General features: G+C 36.3%; 1 long non-coding RNA gene across 3 annotated transcripts in view; it reads right to left on the reverse strand.

Moving 5' to 3' along the window:
* Positions 1–2,593: 2,593 nt before the first annotated feature.
* LOC113929418 overlaps positions 2,594–25,633 on the reverse strand; it is a 62,878-nt gene continuing 39,838 nt past the window's right edge. For all 3 annotated transcript variants that reach the window (XR_003522186.2, XR_003522185.2, XR_003522187.2), the window contains exons 7-8: positions 24,080–24,159; positions 2,594–2,849 (exon numbers count right to left, since the gene is read on the reverse strand). This is a non-coding gene — a long non-coding RNA (uncharacterized LOC113929418). The remainder of the gene's footprint in view (positions 2,850–24,079; positions 24,160–25,633) is intronic.

Consider the following 25,633-nt stretch of genomic DNA (forward strand, 5'->3'; position numbering starts at 1 on the left):
TTTTGAAACATAGTTAGAGGAAGAAGATGAAGGGTAATCAAGACCCTTGGTTTTTCTGTAGAGCTGTATCGTCAAGATTTATAAAGTTACCTAAGGGTGTATTAAAATATATTGCCTTTATATGTTTTTATCTTTATAAACTTACCTTAGGAATATATTAAGAAACACAGCTCAATGATTTCCCCCCCCCCCCCCATTCCTTGCCAAAAATCAAACCTGCTCTGTCTGGAAAAAACAGAGACTTCTGTGATATCATAGACCCTTTTTGTATTTCAGCAAAGACGTAGAGGACATAGAGCCAGAAATATCAATATTTTTAGGACCCAAGTTACGACTATTAAGGTTTTACCCCTTTTCTTTGTAAAGACCGATGGAGATGGATTTCTAATTTCTTTGGTGTCTGTCTTCTCCTTTGTGTGTTTTATTTGTATAAATTAGCTTTGTCCTTTCTTAGTAGAATGTTTAATTTGGGCACATGCTTTCCCAGATAGATTCTCATTCTCACTACCCCCCCAACTTGTCTTGGTTTTGGAATGGGGAGTGGTTTTCCTTATTTTAAAAGCTTTGTAATTCGGACTCAGAGAGCCAGAACCTCTTTCTGTCCATCTGGACATGCTCAAGGGTCATACCCAAGATCATAAGCCATGTTCACATCCTCCTTAGGGAGAAATGATAAAATAACATCCACAAGCATCTGATACTAGGGGCATGGCCTGGACACACACCTTGCCCTCTTCCCCTTGGCCTCGCCTGCCCTGAGGAATGAATACATCCATCTCCAAAGTTGATGCTTCGAAGTGACCAGTCAGATGTTAGCAGGTCAGCTGGCTGTCCTCTTGGACAGAGGGTCCATAAATCAGAGACATGTTGGTGTGGTTGAAAGAGGAAGGTAGTCTAGCCTGAGGGAAGCCACGTAAATCTCTCCCAGAGCATTGTTCCTGGTAGGGAGTGGGGGTGAGAGTTGGGGTAGCTCCTGGGGCCTTGAGCTGTTATTAATGTCCTGTCCCTCCCGCAGTGGGTGCTAACTTGTTGTGCATGAGAGCTGCCACCACCCTTCCCAAACATCGGGCCGCTTGGAAAAGTCAAGCACTGCTGAGCCCTGATTTTCATTTAATAGTCAAAACCAAGATGCATTTGGGCTATGATGATAGGACAGCTCCCTTGAAAAGATTATTTGAACTACAAAGGCATTCATTTAGGGCTAGCGATGTTGCAAAAGGGCCTGCTAGAAATTAGCAGCCTGTCCCGGTATTTGGAGAGCAAGAGTGACAACTTATTGGAAGTTCTCAAGGAATCATTTATATTTCACACTCCACTAGGCAGCTGATTTGAGATTGTCTGTTAGCATAACAAAGGCTCTGAGCCTGTGAACTTCAGAAACCTTTCGACCTCTTAGCTGCTGGCATGAATAGCCCCCAGTCCTGCCTATAGAGATCTCCCAAAGCTCCCCTGTTCGTGGCTAAATTGTTAATCAGGGTAATTTAATATAGTTTTCAATATGCCTCATCTCTTATTGGGAAAGGTATTCACAGCTTCCCTACCCCTGAAAAAAAGTTCTTTTATTCAAGCGTGAGAGGGGCAGCTGCAGACAGACCCCCATCCCTTGCTGCCACCCGCCCCCCCCCCCACTCCTCTGCAGTAGCAGCAATGTTCGGAACAGCAACCACAGTGAAGGGCCAGAAAAACAAACTCGAACGACGATGCCTTTTCCCGCACTCCAACCTGAACCTGAAATTCCAGCCTATTTACGCCAGGAACCGACAAAACAAAAACCCGAGGCTCAGCCATAACTGACATCTCAGAGCCAACACACACGCGTGCGCGTGCGCGCACACACGCACACGCCACACCCCCTTCTCCCCCTCCCTTCACCACCACGCTTCCCCTCCCTCTTCATCTCCCAACTCAGCTTCTCTTCTGGCTCCCGACAAAATGCACCAGACCCCAAGGCCTGCTGAGTTTCGTTTCTCTCACTCTTTGGAGGCAGCCCACACCGTCCTGCACGCTCCTTCACAGTCACCCTCAGCCCGGAGCCCGCATCCTCTCCCAGTGTCACATACACTTGCTCTCACCCGCTACCTCGCACACTATCAATTCACATGCACATTAGTTAGCTGAAAAGAGCCAGAGCACAAATATATTCATTTTAATCCAGTTAAGACCTAAGAGGTCTCATAGGATATTATTCAATAGTTTGCAAATCAAGTATAAAACTCAGATTTTGCTACACTGTTTCATCTCAGAGAGGCCTACAGACATGCCTTTCTTTCACTTTCCGCCAGTACATAAGGTAAAAAAAAAAAAGTGAATAAAAAATCACAAGCAACCCACCCATCTTCAGGCAGCCACTCTTCAAATATTATTATTTTAAATGATGTGTTTCTCATACCCATGTGCAAAGTTGGAAGAAAAATTTCATACAAAGAAGGAAAAAATATGAAATCACTATTTTTAAAAACGGAAGGATACAATCTCTTTAATCTTATTTTTCCACGTGAGAATTTTAAGACATCTATAATCTTTAATCTTTAATTTTTATGACAGAATTTTAAGACATCTGTAAATGTATCTGAATATTTCCTGATTGCTTTGGTGGTGATTTTCTGTGCAATTGTGCTCTGTCTTTGTGCGAGTTGAGACCCTGTGTCTTGCTTCTTCCTGGAACAGCCATTTCTTGTTATCCCTGTCTTGGTTGGTGTACTTGTCTCTTCAGCCTTCTAAAGTTGGATAAAGCCAGGATCTAGTGCCTGAAGTATTTTCTTTGAATTTGCTCTAGTTTGAGTGGTCCTCGATGAGGGTGTGGACTTTCTTCACACACTTGGGATCCTAGTCTACCAAGCATCTCAAAACTGCTAAGAGACAAATTCTGTTTATAGCATCTGAGAAAGAATTACTAATCTCCAAAATAGGAAGTACAAATATAGACCCATAATCAATAAAACAAAACAAAACAGCTCAGCCTCTTTCTCAAAATAATTTTTCTTGGAGTTAAAAATAAAAGATTAAAAAATACATTTCCTGGTCAATTTTAATATCTAAACAATGTCCAAAGGGGACACTTGGGAACAGAAAATAAAGTAAGTGTATCTGCTTATTATTTTATATGGCAATCAAAAAATCTGCATTTTTCTTTAAAAAAAAATCTGACCACTTAAATTTCAATGGTGTGGAAGTTTTTAGATCATAAGCATTATTGTCAATAATATATGCATTATTCATTTTAGTGATAGGCCCTTTAGTTTATTTTATTCTGTAATGATTTTCATTTTCATGATGTCTCAAACCAGAATATTTAGAAAATATCGATAGTTGCCACAAGTCAATGAATCAATATTTCTGGTTTCTCCTTTAAAAAGCCAAAAAAACAGAATAAAAGAAAGAAATCATTCATAAAGAAATTAAGAGAAATTCAACTTTCAAAAGATCGTTAGAGAGAAAAAAATATTATGACTTTCAAACCTAAGAAAGGAAAAATACACAATTTGCATTTTTTCAGCGCTTTTGCTTAACATTTTTTTCATTAGCCTTTTCTTCATTAGAATTTATGATCCATGTCCATCATTACACTTTCACATCTCTGATTTCTGTTAAATTTTCTAACAAAGGTTAATAAATATAGAGGGGTAAAAAGGCCTATTTACTTTCACCTAAAGTGCTCAGTATTTCAAGGTAATTTGTATTTGCATGTAAATTTTTCCATGTTCTAATTTAAATTATCAAAATTTGACTGGAATTAATTCTCTTTGGAGTAGGAAGTAACAGGAATTTTTTTTTAAAGGAATTGAACAATGTGATTTTGCTAAATTATAACATTTTCTTGGTGTTGGGCCATCTAACACCCTCTCTAGCATGGCACAGTTTGGGCTTCACATTTATGGAAGGAAAAGGGTTGGGGGGAGAAGGATATATATTTGGAATGGTGTTTGACAGGGGGAATGAACGCAGACACCAGAACAATTATATTACAATCCCACTGGGAATGCCAGCACCAAATTTAGCCAGACTGATGGGGTACTGTCTAGACGGTCCCTTTTGTGTATCAGCTGTTTTTTCCCTGCTTTATTGCACTGGCTGAATGTGTGAGTTGAACATGCATATGGATCCCAAACATAACCATTCCTGCAACCATACATTGCTATTAAACTTCCTCTCATTTGGCTGAGAATCAAGAGTTGTGTATTCCTACTGTATTCCCTTTACAATATTTTGTAATTAAAATGCAGCTTCCAGAACTAGTGGTTTAACAAAGCTTCAAAGACAAAGTATAAAGTGTCTAGGCTGTTTTTTTATATGAAAAAAAAAAAAACATGTACTAGGTAAACATTTCTATCTTCTCAAACACGTCCACCTCTTTTCTACAGAAGTTAAAGAAAGCCAGGAAGAAAAGAAATAAAACAATGAGAAGAAAAAGGCATAGCACATGTAAATTACCACCTTTCCTTTTGAAAAGGGCAAGGATAGAAAGAAGATATTTATTAAATGTTTACAGTATAATTAATGGCAGTGTCTGTAGTTTTCCCTCACCCCCCTCCCCTTTCCTTTCTCTCTATTTGGTAAACCAAATAGAGTTCAGGAATCAGGGTTCTTGTGAGGGCTCAGAAATAGATTCCCAAACTCTTTTAAATACATGCTTACAAGATTACTTTAGTGTTACTGGGCACATAGGAAATCCCAGAGACATTTCACATCTGGGCAACTGTCAGGATTTTGTTTTGTTTGTCAAGATAGTGCAGCAAGACTAGTTCTTACTTATATGTGATTACAGTATCCACACAAAACATTCATTGTTCAAAGGAGCAAGAATGAACCCCTTAAACAGGATATACATTCCATGGGTGATAGGTACTAAGGTTAGATGCCTTTGCTAACAACCAAGAATTTGAAATGAGCTCAAATTAATTATTCCAATTAGAAAGTGAGAAATAGAAAAATACATTAATGCTAATGAAAGTAGGTATCAGATCTACCTCTGTCAATGAAAGGTTTATCAGCAACTTTTGTCTACAGTCACCAAGAACTGAAAGGTGTAAGAAATTGGAATTCCACAAAATACATCATTATAAATACAAGTCTTGCTTTCTAGTAGTTAGTGCAAATGAACCCACTGTTTAGGGAAGAGAACCCCACAGCACAGATAACTTTTACTAATATGTACACACTAGCAGGAATTGTATATTCCATTTGCTTTAATTTTTTTTCCCTTAACAAAAAGAAAAATGGTAGAAGTTTTTGCCCTTAAGGAAAACAAAATCAAAGATAAAGTTGTTGATAGAAAAAAATTTTTAATAGATATATTCTGATTTCATGAGCTAAATTTTGTCAGTGACTAAATGATGGACATTGATTTTTAAAATAATAATTTTCCACGCCTTACCCCTAGAACTCAATAACTACCACCTACTAAGGACAACGAAGATTTTATCCATCTTTTGAGGACTGGGTATTGAAGAGGGCTGGAAGAAAGAGAAAGTAAATTCTATTCCCAATTTTACCGAAAAGGATAAGGCTAGAAGTCATTGATTTTTCACTTTGAAGCATCAGATCACAAATCAACAATCATACAGTATGTTTAGTAACACAGGATTGGGGAAAATTTCCTGGTTGGAAAAGGTTATGAGTCTTGAACAGCTGACACTGAGCATGGAGACCTTGAGTTGCACTTGTAGGCATCGATGTTAACAACCTCTGAGGCCTTAAGTTTGATATGGTTGAGAAAAAATACAACCAAAGGCAGTGACAGAGTGCAAAAGAAACCAAGCCTGGGAAATAAGAAAGCAAGAGAAAAATGGGGTGGGATGGGGAAGAGCGGTGGTGGTTTGGGGGTGGCATGCAGGAGTAGTGAGTGAGAAAGAAAGAGGAGAGAATGAATATTCTAAGCATTGTTTTAATCTAAAACAGAGATGCTTCCAGGAGAATGCATTTCAATGGAGCTGAGCCAAAAATAATTATAGAGATTTTCTTGTTTTGTTTTGTGAATGAAGAGCATCTCTTTTCTCCGGAGATGAGAGAGAGGGAGAGGGAGGGAGAGTGCCAGGGAGGGAGGGAGGGAGGGCGGGGGGGGGAGAGAGAGAGAGAGAGATTGAGAAAGGACCAGAGCCAAGAGATTGAAGTGATGCCCCTCTGCCCCTTTGCTTCCACACAGCACAGTAGCAGACCTTTCTTTCTTCCCTTTTCCAAAAGCTATTGGCACAGGATTATGCTAGGAAGAGAGGGAAGTGGAAACAGCCCTCAAACCTAGCGGGGTTTTCTATTCTAACAATAGCTTGTTTACTTTGATAAGGCTGAAGTATTGAAATTGGAAGCGAGATTGGGTGGGGGGGGCAGGGACACATATTTTAGGTTCTAGAAATAAAATTGAGCTATTTACAACTAAAAATATTCTCCTATTTGAGATACTTGAAACTTCCTTTGGGGTTTGTTTTATCAATTACATTTGTTTCCTTGTTTTTCATCATCAATAGCAAGCTACTAAAGGAAATAGAGTATTCTCTCAATTTTCCTCCATTTTTTTCTGCAATGCAAAATCTTTATCTTGGAACCTTTTTTACAGGGAAAAAAATTGTCATTTGTTAAAATAGCTTGGGCTATGACTGAATTTTTGTGAAAGAAACATACTATACTCTTCATGAAATCTGGCATTAAAATTATTTTACTAATATGAAATACACAGGATTAGGGGCGAAACCCACCAAGACTAACAGACTTTTGGGAGGAAAGGAAGTAATCACAATTGAGAATTACTACCTAAAGACTATTATTAGTTTTCTTAAGTTAAATTTATTTACGTACAAATCACACCATTAAGTACTGTCTGAACCTGAATATTCTCTCCAAATTTCTTATGTTAGGTGTTGTGCCATGTTAATGACCCTGTTGTCAATTTTAGCATTCATAGATGTTAATTCTACAAGTAGGTTTAAGGTACCACTTTTATCTTTATATTACCTGAATTTTTAAAAAACAATTTCCGAAACCCCAAAACCAGTTCCTTTCCTCCACATTGTATTTCACATTTTGTAAAAATTAACTTTCATTTTTAGGAATATCTGACCTGTTAAGTTTAACAATTTAGTCATCCAGTGGAAAAATAGCATAGTGAGCTTAGTAGGTTAACACCAAATAGGTAAACATAATGGGTTAACATCAAAATGAACTGGATGTGAATTTAAAACAAGAAAAACTACTTGTGTTGCATTAGTAGTCAAGATTATCTATTGGGTTAAGCATAAACAACTCAGAAAGTAGCAAAAATGAATATAATTTCCTTTAAAACTTCTACATGTTAAAACTGTCCCAGTTTTTCTGTTAAAAAACTATTGAAATGTATAGTAGATGGCAGTAAAGTTATATGATTCTATTATGTTTTTTTTTCTTAAAGATGGAAAATATCTTCAGGTACATGGGACTTTATTTAGGGATTTTCAAAACATGTTTTAAATGTCACTGTGAATATATTGTGTAAATCTATGAATATGAGTTTTATAAATCCACATTTAATTTAATTAACCATATTGATTCACTTGACATTTTTCTCCTCCTAAATCTCCCTTTCCCTTGCCCCCCAATCTCTCTATTAAAAGCAATTCATTCACAGTGGTAGACTAATTTTTGAAGCAGATTTTACAAAATAAAACCTACGATGGCTTTAGAAGAACTTTTAAAAGCATTCAACTTAAATTTGTTAGAAGTGGTTAAAATGATTATTTAAGAATTCAGAGTACTTAATCACACTAATCTTCACATTCTGTGTAAAGCCCACTACCCCAAATGAGCAGATCTACTTTTTTAAAAGAGCACTTACTAATATTAAAATAACCAGAATAATCATTAATATGCTTTAAGGCAAAACAAGTGATGAGATTAGCAACAAATACTTACTTTGCCAAGTTTTAAAAGAAAACTTTACCTCTTTTAAGATAAAATAACTTGTAAAACAGAAAAATATTTAGTGATGTTTAGTATCTATTAAAAACCCCAATATATACAATTTGAGAATTTATATTTGATTTTGCTACATCATTAAAATTGTTGATGGAAAATACTAGTCTACTAAAACATTTAGAATATGGCATATAATAATTTATTATTAAAGGCAATGTCATCTATCACACCAACATATGTATTTCCTATCCAAGCTCTGGAACGAATCTGGAAATGAGGAGACAAAGACAGATTTACTAGTAAGTGTCCCAAAGATATCAGTAATAATAACTAAGTTGAAACGAATATAGAGCCCGAGGTACCTGCATCAAGGCTTCTATATTTTATAAGAATATACAGATAGATGTATACAGATAAGCTAAATGCAGATATATTAGTCATTTGTTTGTAGCGGTCATCATATCATGACATGGATTTTTTAAAGGTTCTATCTTGACCACTTCTTTTCCAGCCCCAAATTATCAAACCATTTCAAGGCTTTGCTCAGAAAAGTTACATTTCACTTAAAACCAACAACAGAAATTGCCCCCAAAGAAGTCTTGTTTGCTTGTTCTTTTCATTCTGTAGTGGTATGGAGTCCAACGTGCAACGGGGGGTGGGGTGGGGGGGGGTGGGGGTGGGGGTGGAGCGGGGGGGGAGGGGCGGGGGGGGCGGGGGGAGGGGGGCGGCGGGAGGGGAGCAGCAAGAAGCAATCAAAAGGATTAGGATGGAAAGTTCCTCAAGCTTCACGGGCTTGTTTGCTGGCCACAGATGCCATTATGGTGTATAGATAAGATATGTTTAATATTAAGACTTTAAAAAGAGCCTTCACACTCCTGAAAATGCAGAGGCAAAGCCGAGCCTCTTTCTTTAGCCCATATACTTTGCTACATTGGCCCAGGAAGCCTGGCTAAAGATAGTTTCATCCAGCTCACACGCTTGGGTTTTGTCACTTCATGTCATAACCTCCACATTACTTAAATGTAGTTTTAAAATGTGTTAAATGGAAATGCTGATATAAGCCCAAATGTAGCTGTACTTGCTGTTTCTGCTCTAAGTTCATTCATGGTAGTGGATTTAGTTAAAGGGCCCAGAACAGCCATGCTTAACAGTAAGGAAACAAAATCCTCCTGGCTTCAATGGGGCTAGGTATATGTCATAGCAGAGGGAACTCACTTAGATCTTTGAGATAAATACCTTCTGTAGAAATAGACACATTTCATTGGTGTCCTGTATAATGTAAAGAAAAATATGCTGCATTACAAATAAAGCCCCATTAGCTTTTTTTTTTTTCTGATACCAAATGCTATTTTATATATCTTGGACACAGAGAACATGCAGTAAAATTTATGATAGTAAATACCTGACTCCAAATAAGAACTGCTAGTGATCCTAGGTGTCTATTGAATCATAATCAAGGACTACCTGGTAAGCATTAAGTGACAATAAAGGGTATTCTTCCTAAAATATTAGATGAATTGATAATAGAGAAAATGGTTACTTTGACAGAAAAGCCAACAGAAAATAGCAGTAATTATGTGTGTATACGAGCATCCTGCATTACATCCAGTGTGCAGTGTGCTATTGAAAAAAAAAAGTATGGTACCTCGTCTGGATGATATAGCTGCATTAGGAAGTTTTACAGAATGGCTTATTTTCCAGAACACAACATTTAGCTTTTCCACGTGCTTTTTTGGTAGAATTTCTCCTCCCAGTTAAAAACTGGTTTTCATCACACAACTGCATAATTATTTTTCTGCAACTAGAGATAATTACTTGTTTTGTGTATCTCTACTAGAGTGATTCAGTGTTTGCTGTTCTACCTCATAAAATGCATCTGTATTAGAGGCATGTGAAAAGGAGTATTGACCTTATATAATATATTGCTATATTGGTAGGAGCACACAGCTCTAATTCTTTGTAAAAGGCACGACAGTCTATATTGCTTTGAGTTTTCCTTTTTGAATGGTATGTGAGTTTTCAGACTAAAGCATAAAACTGGAGGTAACTGAAGACAAGAAACCTCACAACATGGAAATTACTCGTACACAAAGAAACTCCCTCTCAGATAAATGTACAATGGGTGACTGAATAAAAAAGGCTGTTGGAGGGATTTGTTGACAGTGGCATCATAGAAAACTCTGGAATCAGTGTTTGTGAGATTTGTCACACCAAAAAATCAAGAACAGATTTCAAATCATTCAAGAATATCGAATCATTTTATGTCACTCACAAAGCTCTCCACAAACACAAATGAAAATTAAGCAGAGCCCCTCGTGCCAGTCTTCTTTTATCTTACAACAGCACTTCTCCTTCCCTCTTTTCCTTCCAACTCTTATTTGTCTGAGGTTCTCCTTTCTTTCAGGTTCTCTTTAATCCTTGCTTTCCCATGTCCCTGTTTAGTCTTATTCACCAGTGATGCCAATAAAAATAAACAGTCTATGTAAAACAAGTGAGTCAATGCCAAAAAATGCATGATTGATGTATAGCTTATTTTGTTATTCTTATTTTTTTCGTGAAACTACACCTGTGGCATTGTCTTATTTAATTTTTTTTTATCATTTAAAAAACACAACACAAAGAAAACAGCGGAGAATTGAAGGGCTATTTAAGGTCTTTGGATTTATTTATAAATATATGTAATGTTAAATGCAGTGAAATCCTTGTGAGACTACTTTCGTGCTTACTGATCCCAGGGTGCAAAAAGAATTAGCTTATCCAGGAAAACTCAAAGTCATAATTAGTCTTGTGAATTATAATAATCGGGCCTCATCCTACATTTCTTTCTCATGTGGTACTCCCAGTGGGAGTTCTGCATGAAAAAGGACTACAGGATTGGGCATTAATAATGGTATACCTGCAAAATTATGAGCATTTTCCTATAGTGCCAATCAATGAAATTAGAAATCTGCCCCATCTTGGTCCTCTGCCCTTCAACCAATTAAAAGATTAACATCAACAGATTTTTCAAATTTCAAAAGGAAATTTTATTCTTAGTTTTAAAAATACCTCTTAAAATTATAAAAAGATTGAGGTTTTCCCCCTAATTAAATATACCTTTTATTCTTGACTTAGTTATAGATAGAAGGTGTAATTTTCACTTTTAAAAGAGTTAGCAATGCTTAAGCTTTAGATAATTTCCTCAAACAAACAGAGACAAAAGAGCAAGTAAGGAAAGAGTCAGCGAAACTCAATAGAAAGCTATATGTAACCTCAAGGCTCTCAGATCAGCTATTTTTCCTAAATTGATTACTCAAGGTTGACTGACTGAGATGACCAACTGCTTTGGTATACAGACCTACCCTAAATTAAAGGAAAAAAAACTGTAATAGTTTACCAATCCTGAGATGTTGATGTTTTGTCACAGAAATGTTTTTTATATGAGTTACATTATGATGGACTGCTAACTAGGCTTAGAAAAGCAAGCAGAATGCAATTATAATTGCACATCCATCTAAAGCCCAATCCAACATGGCCCTAATAACCCTAAACATTTAGACAATAGTCCTTCAAGAGGTGACTGGATAAACTGTAGTATATGAAATCAATGGAATACTACTCAACAATATAAAAAATGAACTTTTGAAACATTTTACAATATGGAAGAATTGCATCATAAATATGCTGCAAGAAGCTAGACCAAAAAAAAAGAGTACAAATTATATAATAGTTTAGGAAATTCAAATTAATGTATAGGGACAGAAAGCACACCAGTAGTTATCTGAGGGAATGATCAGGAGGCAGGAATTACAAAGAGGTATGAGGAAACTTTTGGGGGTGATGGATATATGCCCACTGTCTTGACTGTGGTGATGGTTTCACAGACATATACAAATGGAAAAACTTTAAAAATTATACAATTAAATACGAGCAGTTTGTTATATGTCAATTTTACCTCAATAGAGTTGTTAAAAATAAATGGACTGATTAGAATGAATATAGCAACCAATCAGAATGGATGCTTGCCATTAACAACAACAACAAAATTCAGACAACAGGTTTCAGAATTATCCAGGTGATTGGGACCCCGTATAGTTGACCATGAAGAATCTGAAGATTGAGATGGCCCTGTTCATCCCCTCCCTGATGTTTATGATCCCTGGTTTAGTCCAAAACCATTTTCCACAGTCTCCTGTTAAAAATCAATGCAATTCTGACTGAGGAAAGCATCACAAGTTTTAGTTTCTACCTCCAGCAGTGTTAGAAACCGTGTGACCTAGGAGCTATCAAACTAATGTCGGAATACTACCAGACAAGTGTTTGAGGTAGAGGTAAACTGAAATATACTTTCTTCTAGAGCAAATAGGATCCATCTAGAAAGCATTTCGATTTTACAATTGTGCGTTTTGCCACAGCATCTCCAAAGATTTCCTCTTCCTTTTCTTTACTACAGTGTGTGTGGTAAAAATGGAGTAGGGAGTTAAATTGGGGGATATTGTTAGTAAAACAACAGAAATTACCAGAAGATATTTGTCTCAGCTAGATAGCCTATGTGAGCTGATCAATTTCAATTCAATTCAGCAAAAATTTATTAAAATCCACAATAAGGTGCAAAATCACCATATTTCAACTCTATTGTGGAATGGAGGATGACTGAGTTACCTACCAAAGTGCCTCCTATAGAAAAAAGGACTGAGATAACTGCAGGTTACTATTTTTATTGTTCTATTTTTATTATAGTGAATGTTATGCTTATTTACTTACAACTAAATTTTTAGATGCATAACGAGTTTGATCAGTGCCCATCTCAGGGACAGAGGAAAAATAGCCTACGTAATTTTTAAGAACCTCAGGGACCAAACTGAAAGTCAAAAAACATATGGAAAAACTGGAAGCAAATTGAATATATGTGCAAATTGACATTTTACTAAAAGAACATGTTTTAAACTTTGGGTTTCTCAAACATATGTCAATGAAATTGAAACCGAAATCTCTCCAGCAAGTAGAATGGATTTCTGAGTGCAGAAATACATGTGTTTTACATTACCTGAAATGGAAACATTTTCCCATCTTGTACCACTACAATGCATTATTCTGATTTTAGAGATATAATACTAAAAATATGTTAAAGAAAACATTTCTGTTTAGGGACTTAGGTACATTTTAGTTTTTAAAAATGTCCATCTTCTTGCCAGGGTCAATCCTCATGTCTCATAATTGGATTTCCAAATTAAGATTTGCAAAATGAAAAACATGTCATTGATCTTGGATTTAAACTTATAACTTACGTTACTATAGCTAATTCCTGAATTTTAAATCTGTGTACAATAGCTACGGTTAAATATTTTTCTGGATATTTTTTCAAAATGGAAAAAAATAAGAGAAGTTCAACTTTGTACTTTGTTCATATCTCCTGGTTTTCTTTTTCATGTCTTCTTTCCTCTGCTCTTCCTTCTTTTTCTGTCACTTCATTACTTAGCCACTGATTTTTTTTTCTGCTATTGTTAATGTGGGTCAGTGACCAAGACTTTGTCTTAACCCTGAAAATGCAATTGCTTTAGGCAAGTCCCCACACTATTTCTTGACTGTGCTTAGGCATTAAAAGAGCTCTTCAGAAAAAAAAAAAAAAAAAAAGAGCTCTTCAGATACAGTGTCTGTGAGATTGTTTTCTTTTGTTACCTTTTAGTACTGGATTTCAGTTTTAACCAGGACCAATTCAGTAAGAAAGGAATTCAAAAGGTTCTTAAGAAAAAATAATTTAAAAAATAACAACAAAAAAATAACAAAAATAAAAAGAACCAAAGGTTTTTAAGAGGTCCTACCACTGCCTGCTCCCTACCTGATATCTGATGTTCCATATAATCTAGTGAAATGAATACACCTTCTTTCCCTTAAGACTTTTTGGGAAGGGTCCAAAACAAGCTGTCTGGAAGCTGATACACAGAGGGGAAATCCTGTACTTAGGCTCCTAGACCTGGGGACTCTTGCTAGAAAAATCCAAAGAGTCTTTTGGTATAGAGATAATCGAAAAAGCTGCTTTCTTTGCTCTAGAAGGCTTAGTCAACTTCTACTCTTCCTGCATTCCTTACCTGAAGGGAGATTTAAAGTGGCCATGATACTTTACGGCCACATTCTAAATATCTATTTTTTTTTTAATCTTTATACATTGGCAAAAACCCATTTTACTCATTTCATTGGATTTTCTTTAGGGCTCAATGTGATAATGTATGTGAAATCACTTTGCAAACTATAAAAGTATGACAAATATTTGAGTATTGTTTACTGGGAACAACAGAACACTAGAAATTGATAGCATTATCAGTCAGGTACATATTGATCAGTTTGGGACCTTCATGTTTTAGGTCCTGACACAAACACCTTATTTATGCATACACACTTTTTTTAGTTCACAGAAAACCAGATCATTAGGTAGGGCTAATAAGTTGCCCCTTGTGAGGTTTTCCCATGTAATCTGAAGGAAATATTGAAAGAGTTTGTCAGCACTGAAGTGTTTGCACATAGGAAACCTCACCAGAAAAAAATCTTGTCTTAGAGATATGTGAAAAAATGTCTATGGACAAACAATTTAGATGATATCATTAACAAATTCTCTCCGCTTTCACCACATATCCACTCTCCTGCAAACTTAAAGACCCTTCTTTTTCTCTCATTGATCCATTAACATAAAATCATTTTCTAATTCACTATTATAAGTAATTATAATTAGAATGGATTTATTAATTAATGTCTACTATAATCATTAATTAATCTTAACTATACAGCATTTCATATAATCTGTTCCATAACTCTTCATCTTTTGAAAGACAGAATTCAGAGTTACCTCTGAGGACAGTGGAACCCACAAAATCAATTAGGGGCTACAGAGAGAACAAAGAAATAAAACTATTTAGCAATTCAAAATAAAGAGCTAAACAGATATTGTAAATCTTCATGTTTATCTTTCCTGATGCATTAAGTTACTTAAGATTGGAAAAATCAATGCAATCTTCAAATTCTACTTTGTACATTGCTTTTATTCATCAACTATCCAAGGAATATGATAATCTCAAATTTTTACTTATATAGACCTATAATACATGGACAATAAAAATTTCATCTACTTTCACTAAAATTTCTGCAAAATACAAAAGAGAAAGTGGTTTTTTAACCCAGAGTATGAGAATTATTTGCAAGAGATTGATGTTGATTAGAAAACAAAAAACTATTTTAATGTATGTCTGAGGAAAGTTGAGAGCATTTTAGAATATCCATGTTCAATGTATTTACTTTACCTAAAATGACATCCTTTGCTAAGCACATTATTTATCTGTAACTAATTATTTTTACAGGTGTTTACTGTCCTATCCAAAGACCAAGATATCATGTCAACACTTTTTCTAACATAATGGCAAGTGGCAAGAATAAACTATACAGAATCCTGTTTCAAAATAAGCAAAATTATCCTGTGGGGATGCCTCAAGTAACCTAAGCAGATATAGTTAATGCAGACAGAGAGAGTTAGATATGGGATAAGGCAAAGTTCTTTGCTTTAAGAGATCCTAAAACGAAGCTGAATTAGCGGAGATACAAGACATACAATTACTCCTAAATTTTACCTTTTCCCCAAATAAGTGGCTCAGTTATTCCCATCTACTGGCAATTGATTTATGGCTCAATCCAATAATCTCCTACTATTACATACAGTGGAAGGTGCTGGCTGCATAACTCCTGTGTATATGGAAAGGGCTAGAGACCATGTACCTCAAGAAAGGTGCTACATGACATCTTTTCATATGTCATTGTACAAGAACCAGCAAGTATGCACCTGGTCCATTAAAAATGACCTGGATAAGAAATGGGATATTCTGCAGAATCCTACAAATCTCTCCACTGCTGCTTCCTAGTTTCCGTCTGTCAGTTACTGGTTTAAAAAGTCACTGATCCCTGGTTCTTGTCGTTACCTCAGTCTTTGGCATTCCTGTATGACTCCTGATAATCAAACTGAGGAACTCACCATGACCCACCTGAAACTCTTTACTGGTACTCTCACTGCCTTCTCAAGAAGAAGAAGACTTCTTCCTGGGGAAGAAGACTGTACCAGTCCCATATTATGCATGGTCTGACAACTATGTCAGGTGTTTCCTTTTATCTATGTTATCATATGTATTTGGTCAATTGAGAAAAATAATCAGTTTATTTTTAAATTTTTTTAAAGATTTCATTTATTTATTTGAGAGAGAAAATGAGAGAGAGAGAGAGAGAGAGAGCAAGCAGGAGGAAGGGCAGATGGAGAGGGAGAAGCAGCTCCCCGCTGAGCAGGGAGCCCGCCAGCAGGGCTTAATCCCAGGACCCTGAGATCATGCCCTGAGCCGAAGGCAGACGCTTAATGGACTGAGCCACCCAGTCGCGCCCAGCAGTTTATGTTAATACTTAGTTGACCACCTGGGTGGCCAATTAGGAAATAACTGCATAAAATAGTCAGAAGACTGTAAGATTCAGAACTAAGATGATAGCAATAGGGAGGAAATATGATGGGCTTAAGAGCTACTGAAGGGATAAAATCGACAGGATTTGATGACTGACTGGTTCATAGAGATAAAGGAAAGGGAAAAGCCATGGATCATGCCTTAATTCTGGCTCAAGAAATGGAGGTAATCATGATGCCATTTATTAAAAATTGGAGACACAGGAGGAAAAGCAGATTTTGGTTGAAGGAGATGTGATGAATTCAGTTTTGCATAATTGAATTATAGGTGTGTCTGTAAGACTTCTAAGTTGTGATGCCCAGTGTACCGTTAAACATAGGGTCTGCAGATCAAGCAAGAAATCTAGCTTTGCAATGTACATTAGAAAATACAGTATGTTACAAAACTAAATGGTCAACAGTGTTTAAAAAAAAGTCAAGAAGTCACATAGGATAAGGACTGAAACCCACTGGGTTTACCACAAAAGGCTGTTGATGAATATGGCTAGTAGAGTTTTAATGAAACGATGGAGCAGAAGCCTGGAGGAGTAAATAGAAAGTGAGGGAATGGAATGCCCTATCCTTACAATGAGAACAGCTACCTTTTTTTTTTTTTTAAATCTCAAGATTAAGAACCAGAATTGCTTATGTAGTTTCTAAAAAAATTAAAATGAAGTCTTCTACCTTTCTTTCCCATCTAGTAATGCTTAGTTTGAAGCTCAGATTGAAATGGATTTCCATGTAGCTTTCAGCAAGTTATACAGAATTCAGAATATGTTGCATTCATATCTCTGATACCCCCTGAATAAGACAGTGCTGTACATTTGCCTTGTACATGGTAAATGCTCAAATAATAGGCCAGCACATAGTAAATGCTTAAGTAATATGACTGCAGGCATTCCTAAATATCTGAATCTAATCTACTTCTGAAAACATGTGGGAAAGAGCAAATATTTTATTATTTTAAATGGGAAAAATAATAATGCATTCTTCATACAAGCAAAAGCCCCAACTAATTCCCCTAAACATCATCAAAACACTCTTAAACATCTATATAATAATCTATTAAGGATTTATACATTATAAAAATACATAATACTTGATTATTTAACATTTAATGAACACACTAGTGAGTATGTTGGTGTGAATTACAAACAGTATCAGATACAGATTACATTTTCTTCTACACTGCAATGAATGTGTTCTAATGTAAATAAGCAAGGAGATATGTAAAAAAAAACCTATTGAATGCAAGTAACAACAAAATAATATAAACAAATGAAGGCATTTTTTTTTTAAATGGTTACTTTCAGAGTGAGAGTCAGTGATAAGGGAGACCATTTCACTTGATAATGCATAACACCTCCAAACAAGGCAAATGCAAAGCACTGTTTTATTCAGAGAATATCAGAGATAGGAATGCAACGTATTCTGCATTCTCCTATGTAACTCTTTGAAAGTTACATGGAAATTCATTTCAATCTCAGCTGCCAATGCTAAATTTGGGGTAAATCTTTGTAAAAGTTGCTATTACCATTATTAGTGTTACACGGACCTGTGCTCTGACTCAAGATTGCTCTTGTTATGGGACATGTGCAAAGCAAAGCAGTGGTTCTCAGCTCGGCAAGATTTTGCCTCCCATGGGATATTTGGTAATGTCTGGGGGCATTTTTGGTTGTCATAAAATAGAGGTCAGGGATGGTGCTAAACATCCCACAGTGCACAAAACAGACCCTTCTAACAGAACAACCCAGCCCAAAATGTCAATAGTGCTGAGGTGGGGAAGCCCTGAAGGAGAGAAACAATAGAATCAAACCAGTATTTCAGAGGAAACCTCAATTGGAATAAGGAAGAGATTGAATATTGCAAAATCAGAAGTTGGAATGAATTGATGTTATTAGCTTGGAGAACTATAAAGCAAGTCTTCTCATCAACGGTACTAATAAATCTAAGAAAAGGAGCTACTTTGGGAAGGGACTATGAGGAAAAATATTAAGTTTAGTTTTTACTATGTATACTTCAGGTATGGGTGAAACATACAAATGCATGGAATAATTTTAAATAATTTTAATTCATGCAAGAGTTTTTGTCTAAGTTTTGTAGTTAATTTTTTTTAAAGCATTTAGATACTCTTCAGGTTATAAGTCAACTAACAGATCTAAGCTCTGTACCATATATCATACTTTTTTCACATGCAAACTCAACATTCAAGAAATTGCTGGAGAATGGTATTACCACCCCATTTAATGGATGAGAGAGATGAGGCTTAGAAAGGCTAAGTAACCAAAGTGATACAGCTACGAGATCATTATACTAAGATTTAAACCAATGTCTTCTAACTCTAAGTCCCAAGCATTTTACTAAAATAATTTTCTTTTAGTACTCATGCATCCTCCAATTATTTCAGACAATCCCATATAACCACATCTTCACTGAGCTTAATAAGTGACTTCCCCAGCTACACACACACACACACACACACACACACACACACACACACACACATTCATGCACATACACACTTTTAAATACATTTTTTGTTGTCCTTATAAAAGTAATCTGTGTCAATGAAGAAGTTTGGAAAATATAAAGCACAAGTCAAGAGGATAAAATTCATCATTACTTCTACCACTTGGAAATATCTACTAATAAATAACTTTTAGGTAATGATTTGAATTTTTACTGTTTTTCTTTTTGTCTGCTGATGGTTTTGCTGATATGCAGTGATATTTCTAAAACTAATCATGAGGAATTAGAAAGAGGAGATAAAGGGGAAAGATGGTACACAAGCCAGAGAATTAGCTCTCAAATTTATAAAGAACCGTGGGTGAGGTGGGGGTGGGGAGAAACGTGGGGAGGGTAATTTCTAGAGCCTCTCTTTGCCCAAGGAGTTCTCGGGACTTAATAAGTCTTAGTTCATCTGTCATCTCTATGCTCTGCTAATGACAAGATTAAATGGAAGCTACACATTCCAGGGTGCTTATCATTTGCAGACTTGGTACTAAGAGCTTTACTCACATTATCTCATTTTATCCCTGCAGCAACTTCAAGTAGGATATCGTTATTTCCAATTTAGAGAAGAAACTTAGGCTTAAAGAGGTTTTAAAAACTTGCCGAGTTCCCCATCTAGTAGGTGGGGAAGCGAGGATTCCAAAGCAAATTTGGCCACAGAGGCAGTGTTCTCCCTCTTTGCTATGCTGCCGCCTCTCACTGCAGAGAATCAGGTGTGGAAAAGCACCTAATTCAGGCAAGTGAGAGCAGAGCATAGAGTACTGTCTCAAGGTTTCTAGCTTCAGACTTCCTTTTCTTTTCTCTTTGTAGGAATGGGTTGACACATGGCCCCTGGGATATGGTTCCAAGATTCAGTCACTAGATGTTTTACATTTGATTCCATTGGAAAAATACAGTGTGATAAGTAGTGTGCATGAGAAGATTAGTATGTGCCCAAAACAAGAGTTTGCTGAATGAAGGATCAGAAGGAGGGAACTCCACCAAAATGGAGATCCCTTCTCTGAAGTACCTTTAATAACAAGTTGAGCCAGACTCCTACCAAAGCTTACCACTTATTTATTTAGAATAGCTGCATTTTAACAAGTAGATGTTGGCTGACTGAAATTACTATTACCTGCTACTTTTCTTGAGATCAGACTACTGCTCGGGGAAAAGAGATGAATATCAGAGTTAAAAACGGTGGGATTATCACTTTTGGGCTCAAATTTAAAATAAATAACCACAATTCCCTTTTGTTTGTTTGTTTTTTGTTTTTGTTTTTTTTTAATTCCCTTGGTTTTGACAAATATTTGGAAAATGTAGTCTTTGGTTTTTAGCTTTAGGCTGTAGGATGGAGCTGTTGTAGGAAAGGAAAGACTTTAAGTGAGTAATATTTTGGGTGCATTTTCTCAGCTAGCTCTCTAGCTTGGGAATATTCTGTGGTCTGTGAAAACATGCTCTTCCTGTGAAGCTCATTGTAGATCACTGGTTTTACGTGAAGGCCTATATTAATCTAGTCACTCACAGACATTTTTATGCATAATTGTTAGATAATAGTCTGTGTTTATTTTATGACAAATGTTTCAAAGCTACTGTTCTCTGGGGTTCTCACATAAAGGAAAATATTTATCTCATTGGAATTTTAACCACACTACAATTAAAATGAAATGCAATCGATAAAATATTAATGCAGGTATGTTTGAAGATCAACTACTTAATGGTTAGGCCCCTATCTATCATTCTCTGGCTTTCGGAAGGTCAATACATAGCAGAGCCAATGAGTTAACCCACAAACCAGAAACACGGTATCTGTCTAATTGTGGGTCTATTATTAATTGCTTAATAAAGTGCATGACTTGTTGATGAGAGTTTATGCTGCCTATTCTTTTTAAAATCTTATGTCAGGCTGGGTTGTTTAACTTTAAAGTCTCAGATAATTGAACATTATTTCTGATGCTAGAAATCACCGTAACACTAAAAGAAGCAGATACAATCATAGGATGTGAAGGCAAGAAATGGCTATACAGATCTCTTCTCACCCTTTCTTTTAGAGAACGAGACACTGAAAATCAGTGAAGACAACAGAGTTGCTCAATGTCACATAGTTAGTGGCAGGGCTGACCCAGAACTCAGGTCTCCTAGTTCCCAGGCCACTGCTCTCCAAGACACCAAGCCACTGAATTTCAAGATTCCAACCCAGGGTTTGGTTTTGCAGATACTGTGGGTAATTTATCTTGCAACTTGTGAGCCTGGCCTTTTGTTTTCTGTGTTGTTTCCTAAGCAAAGTGAAGCAGAAATTAAGTAGGTAAGACATAAAGGAGCAGTAGAAGCTTGCACTAACTGGAAATTGTAGCTCACAGTGGCAGGTGCCATGGAGATTTTTTGAGGCTACTTTTGGTGAGGATGAGCCACCTACCTCCCACTCAGCAGTGAATGTCTGAAATGACTAGCACCAACTTTAATCTTATAACAAGTACTACCTGTAGGTTCCAGGCAGAAGGATGGAACGCCGTGGAGTCCCCGCCAAGTAAAATGGATTATTGAAAAATAACGATATCTCAATTGCCATTATGGTATTTTATGTTGGCAGTAGAAGTCAAAAAATAACAATGAATTTTCCCACTAATATTCCATTACCACTTTCTATGTGAGTCAGCTTTAATTATTCATTTTACATAGTGCTGGACAACAAAATGATTCTAAGCTTTGGTCATTTGTGTAACTCTAGCAGCACTCTACAAAGGAGAAAAGAAAGTCCTCGAACTAAGGTTTCACTCTGTCTAATTGTACAAGACTGTTGCAAAAAACAAACACAAAATTATAAACAGAAATGGCTATTCATTTCAGTTTTTAAAACATTTATTTTCATCATACAAATGGTCACTGGGCAGTTAGAAGTTAAAAACAATTAAGTTTGGCAATATTACCCAAACTGCATCAATTCTTTTACCAAAATACAGCTACTTTGTCAAACTGATCCCAGAATTTGACTTTCAGCTCTGCCAAAAAAAGTTTCAACCACCATAAGGACATTTTTCCATTTGATTGTTAGATAAAGGTCTTTTGCAACAATCAAATTGGATTGGCCAGCTGAATCCTAATTCCTGCTCTTATTCACACTTTCTCATTACCTTTTCATGTTTGAACAAGTTGGCCAGAGTTACAGAGTAGAAAGAAGAGTCAACTCTTTCTACAAGATGTTTGTGTATCAGCTTTCTGAAGCACCGGAAGAGAAATGTACCTCTGTGTCTTTTGCGTGTCTGTAAACTGAAATGACTGGTTTGCTGTAAAATAAAGTTATAGCTAGCAGAGGTCTTGGACAACATTCAACCCCGTGTTTCCCAGGTTGAGGGACATGTCCACACCATTGGTGTGTACAAGATAATTTTAGGAGGCATATCGCTATGCGATAACACAGTAAGAAAGTCTGGATCATTTCAGGGTTTTTGAGACTTCTAATTATATCAGGAAGAAAGTCTCAAGCTGGTGCTGACAAAGAACTCTCTAACACTTTTCTCTTGCTTTTTAAAAAATAGAAAGCAAGCCTCAGGCTCAGTCTTCAGCAGACAACTCTGTGGAGCTAGAATTTAATAACACTGTATGGTTTTCATTAAATTAATTTTGTCCATCTATTTACAGCAGGGACAGAAAACTTCCTTTTAAGATACATTCAGTTAAGTTAAAAAAATTTTTTAAGTAAATTAAGGACAAAAATTAAGTGAACATTAGTGCAGTGAATATAGCAATGTAAATGTTACAGAAAGGCTGTAGTCAATGATACAGTAAAAATCACAAAGCTGCTGGGGAGCTGGAGACTGACTCCCTGAACAGATGGGAAACTCAAAGCCTCAAGAGGGCAGGAAGTTCCAGTTGGGATTGCTAGCCACAGGCCATTCGCCAAGTGGATGCCACCTCTTTATTTGAATCATTTCCAAAAAATTACTAATTTGCATCGTTTTCTTTAAAATAGCCTTTTCCCCCAACACTTTGTGAGTAATACACATTAACTTTGAGTTTGAAAAACAATAAAGGACAGGAGTGACTTGATAAGATTATTTCAGAGGAAATGTAAATATTCAGAAAATTAAAGTAGATTGTGAGACATGAGTTAGGAAAGTGGAAAAAAATTCCCCAGTATAAAACTTTTCAAGTTTAAATTAGAAGTTAAACTAGTGTTTTTTTCTCTTTTGAGGCTAGTTTGCCTAAGTAAATCAAAATATGTTTTGTTTTGTTTTAAATTTACAAGTCCTGAATACTTGGAAACATAACAAGACTAATTTTCTAAGCAATGTATATATATATATATATATATATATATATATATATATATATTTAACATGTACAGGCTTTCATTGAAATACAAACCTAAATGCTACTAGAAAAAGATTTAAATTAAGGGAAATTGTGTCTTGCAGCTCTTAAAAATATTATAATTAAACTTGAAGTTTGAGAAAGGAAATCTAGAGGTTTTTATGAAATCCAGATTCTTGACAAAGTATTTCTGCGAAGTCTGAGTGGGATGGGGAAGCAACTCCCTTTTACTGACAGAGACTCATGGTCTCTTAAGATACTGGCCCCTCTAGCTGAGTAGATATTCTGGAGGACAAGGAAAAAATTTTGAGAATGCCAGAATGGTCACTGAATTACTGACTTCTAAAAATAAATAAATAACATCTTATCTCTGAACTGAAGTCTATCTCCCATTGGGGAAGTGGAAGAAGAGAGTTAGTGGGTAGCAGGATCAAACTAGTTAATCAATGGGGTATTAAAATCTATGCTGTATATGGAAAGAGGTGAAACAGAGTAAGGCATTTAATATAGTTAAGAATTCTAGCCAGATGAGAACTAATTCCTTAACCTTGCTCTGCCTCAGTTTCCTTTATTCAAACGTTGGGACTAATAGGCATCTGTGCTATTGGGTTGTCTAAAGAAATAACTAACATCTATTAATGAAATAGAAAGGCCAAGGGCTAAAATGGGAAATAATTAGACTGATTCTCTTAATGCCTGAATAACATTCAGGTTGTAATGAGGGAAAAAGAAATTCACCACCTTTTCCAAGTTAACTAATACTCTCCCATATTGAGGATTCCCATTTTCAGACCCACTCTCTGTGTCTAACATTTTCATTCTTGATTCTGAGAGCCCAGCTGAAGAGCCTTCAGAAAACTTTCAGTCTCTGGGAATTCCAAGGTGCGTCCCCCCGCCCCCCATTCCATGTACAGTGCAGTATATGTGTAAGGGAGGTTGCTGGCCATAACTCACCAGGGAAGGAAGACGCTGCTGCATCCTCTTTGATTTTCTTCTAAGAATTCACGAGCAGACTCATTTCTGATGCAGAGTATCTGAACAGAGGAAAAATGATCCCATTTGAAACTGGGCATCACTTGTGAACATTGTCACAAAGGTCTGGAACTCATCATTACTGCCCCTTGACTCACTCATCAGATTGCCATGCATGACATGGTGCCAGGAGCATTATGTCCTGATGCCAGGAGCACCCCACACCATTCAGGACTCATCTCAGGCACCCAGTCTTTATAAACGTCTCTCTTGCAATCTCCCCTGAAAACGGGAAGGAGGGTAGACTAGAAGCAACACTATGTGTGAAGATTCCACGACGTCTCTTTAGCAATCCATGTCAGTGTGAGTCAGTTTAGCTTATGTGACCCGCAAACAATTTTTATGACTGTGCTCTTACTTATCAGTTTCAGTTGTTTTATACACCCTGGAAATCTCATTTCATCAGTGAGGAATCAGACACGAAGAGCTATTTACTTATCAAAACCAAGTCATCCCATAGCTGGGTCATAATTGGAATATACTCCAACACTCAGCCTCCCATTCAAATGTTTCTTCTTCAGTGCAGTTCCCAGCAGTCCTCTCTCTCTTAGCTTTCCCCTCTCCAGGTGAGTTCAGAAAGGACTGTTAACCCAGGTCTGCCCGTCCTCATCATTTACAAAAGATGTTACAATGGTCTCATTTGAAACGAGGGCACTGAATCTCAGGGAGACTAAAGGACATGCCCTAGCTGACAGAGAAGCCAACTTAGTCAGCTGTATATAAGGTATCGATTCTTTTCAGAAAAACAAAAAACAAAAACCAAAAACACTTATTCTTGCTTGTAGGGTTTCTGACCCAGGGGTCTCCAACTTTCATGCTAAATCTCCTTAGCTGGGCTACTTTTTGGTTCTTCTACTCAGCAAATATGAGTCATATAATTCAGCTGAATTGAAGTCACCTGGCAGATATTTTTTTTTCCCCACCCTCATCAATAGCATACATACCAATTGCCCTTTAACCAGTCACAGAAGAATTTTCTTATTCTTTATTATCTTTTAAGTACTTAAACAGAGCTTTAAATAATTCTTCAAAGGAAGCCACTATCATTTGCAGCTTTAATAATTCATTTATTAAAAAATCAAAAATTTGTAGTGAGACATTATAAATTGAAAACATTATTTGATCCTTTGGTTTCATCCTATTTGCTTGAGAAAATGACCAGGAGCTTAAAATCTATTCTAATGTTGACAACCTCAGATATATAATCATCAAGGAAACAGTGAAGACCTTGGAATTGTTGGAATTTGGTTTTGCCAAGACAGATGCCTTCACCTTGTATATGTTTTTCTCTTCTTTATTACTAGTCCAAGCAGATAATTATAATAAAATAGCCCAGGATCATGAGAATTAAAATAGCCTGAATAATAATGTATTTGATTTTCACCCAATTTGCAAGGACAAAGATGTGCCTCTCCACATAAGGCCCAAGGAGTAATTTTTCTTTCTTTCATCCTTCCTTAAAGAGTAGTTTCTTTA

This window comes from Zalophus californianus, chromosome 5 (genome assembly GCF_009762305.2).
Source record: "Zalophus californianus isolate mZalCal1 chromosome 5, mZalCal1.pri.v2, whole genome shotgun sequence".
In the NCBI taxonomy this organism is placed as follows: Eukaryota; Metazoa; Chordata; class Mammalia; order Carnivora; family Otariidae; genus Zalophus; species Zalophus californianus.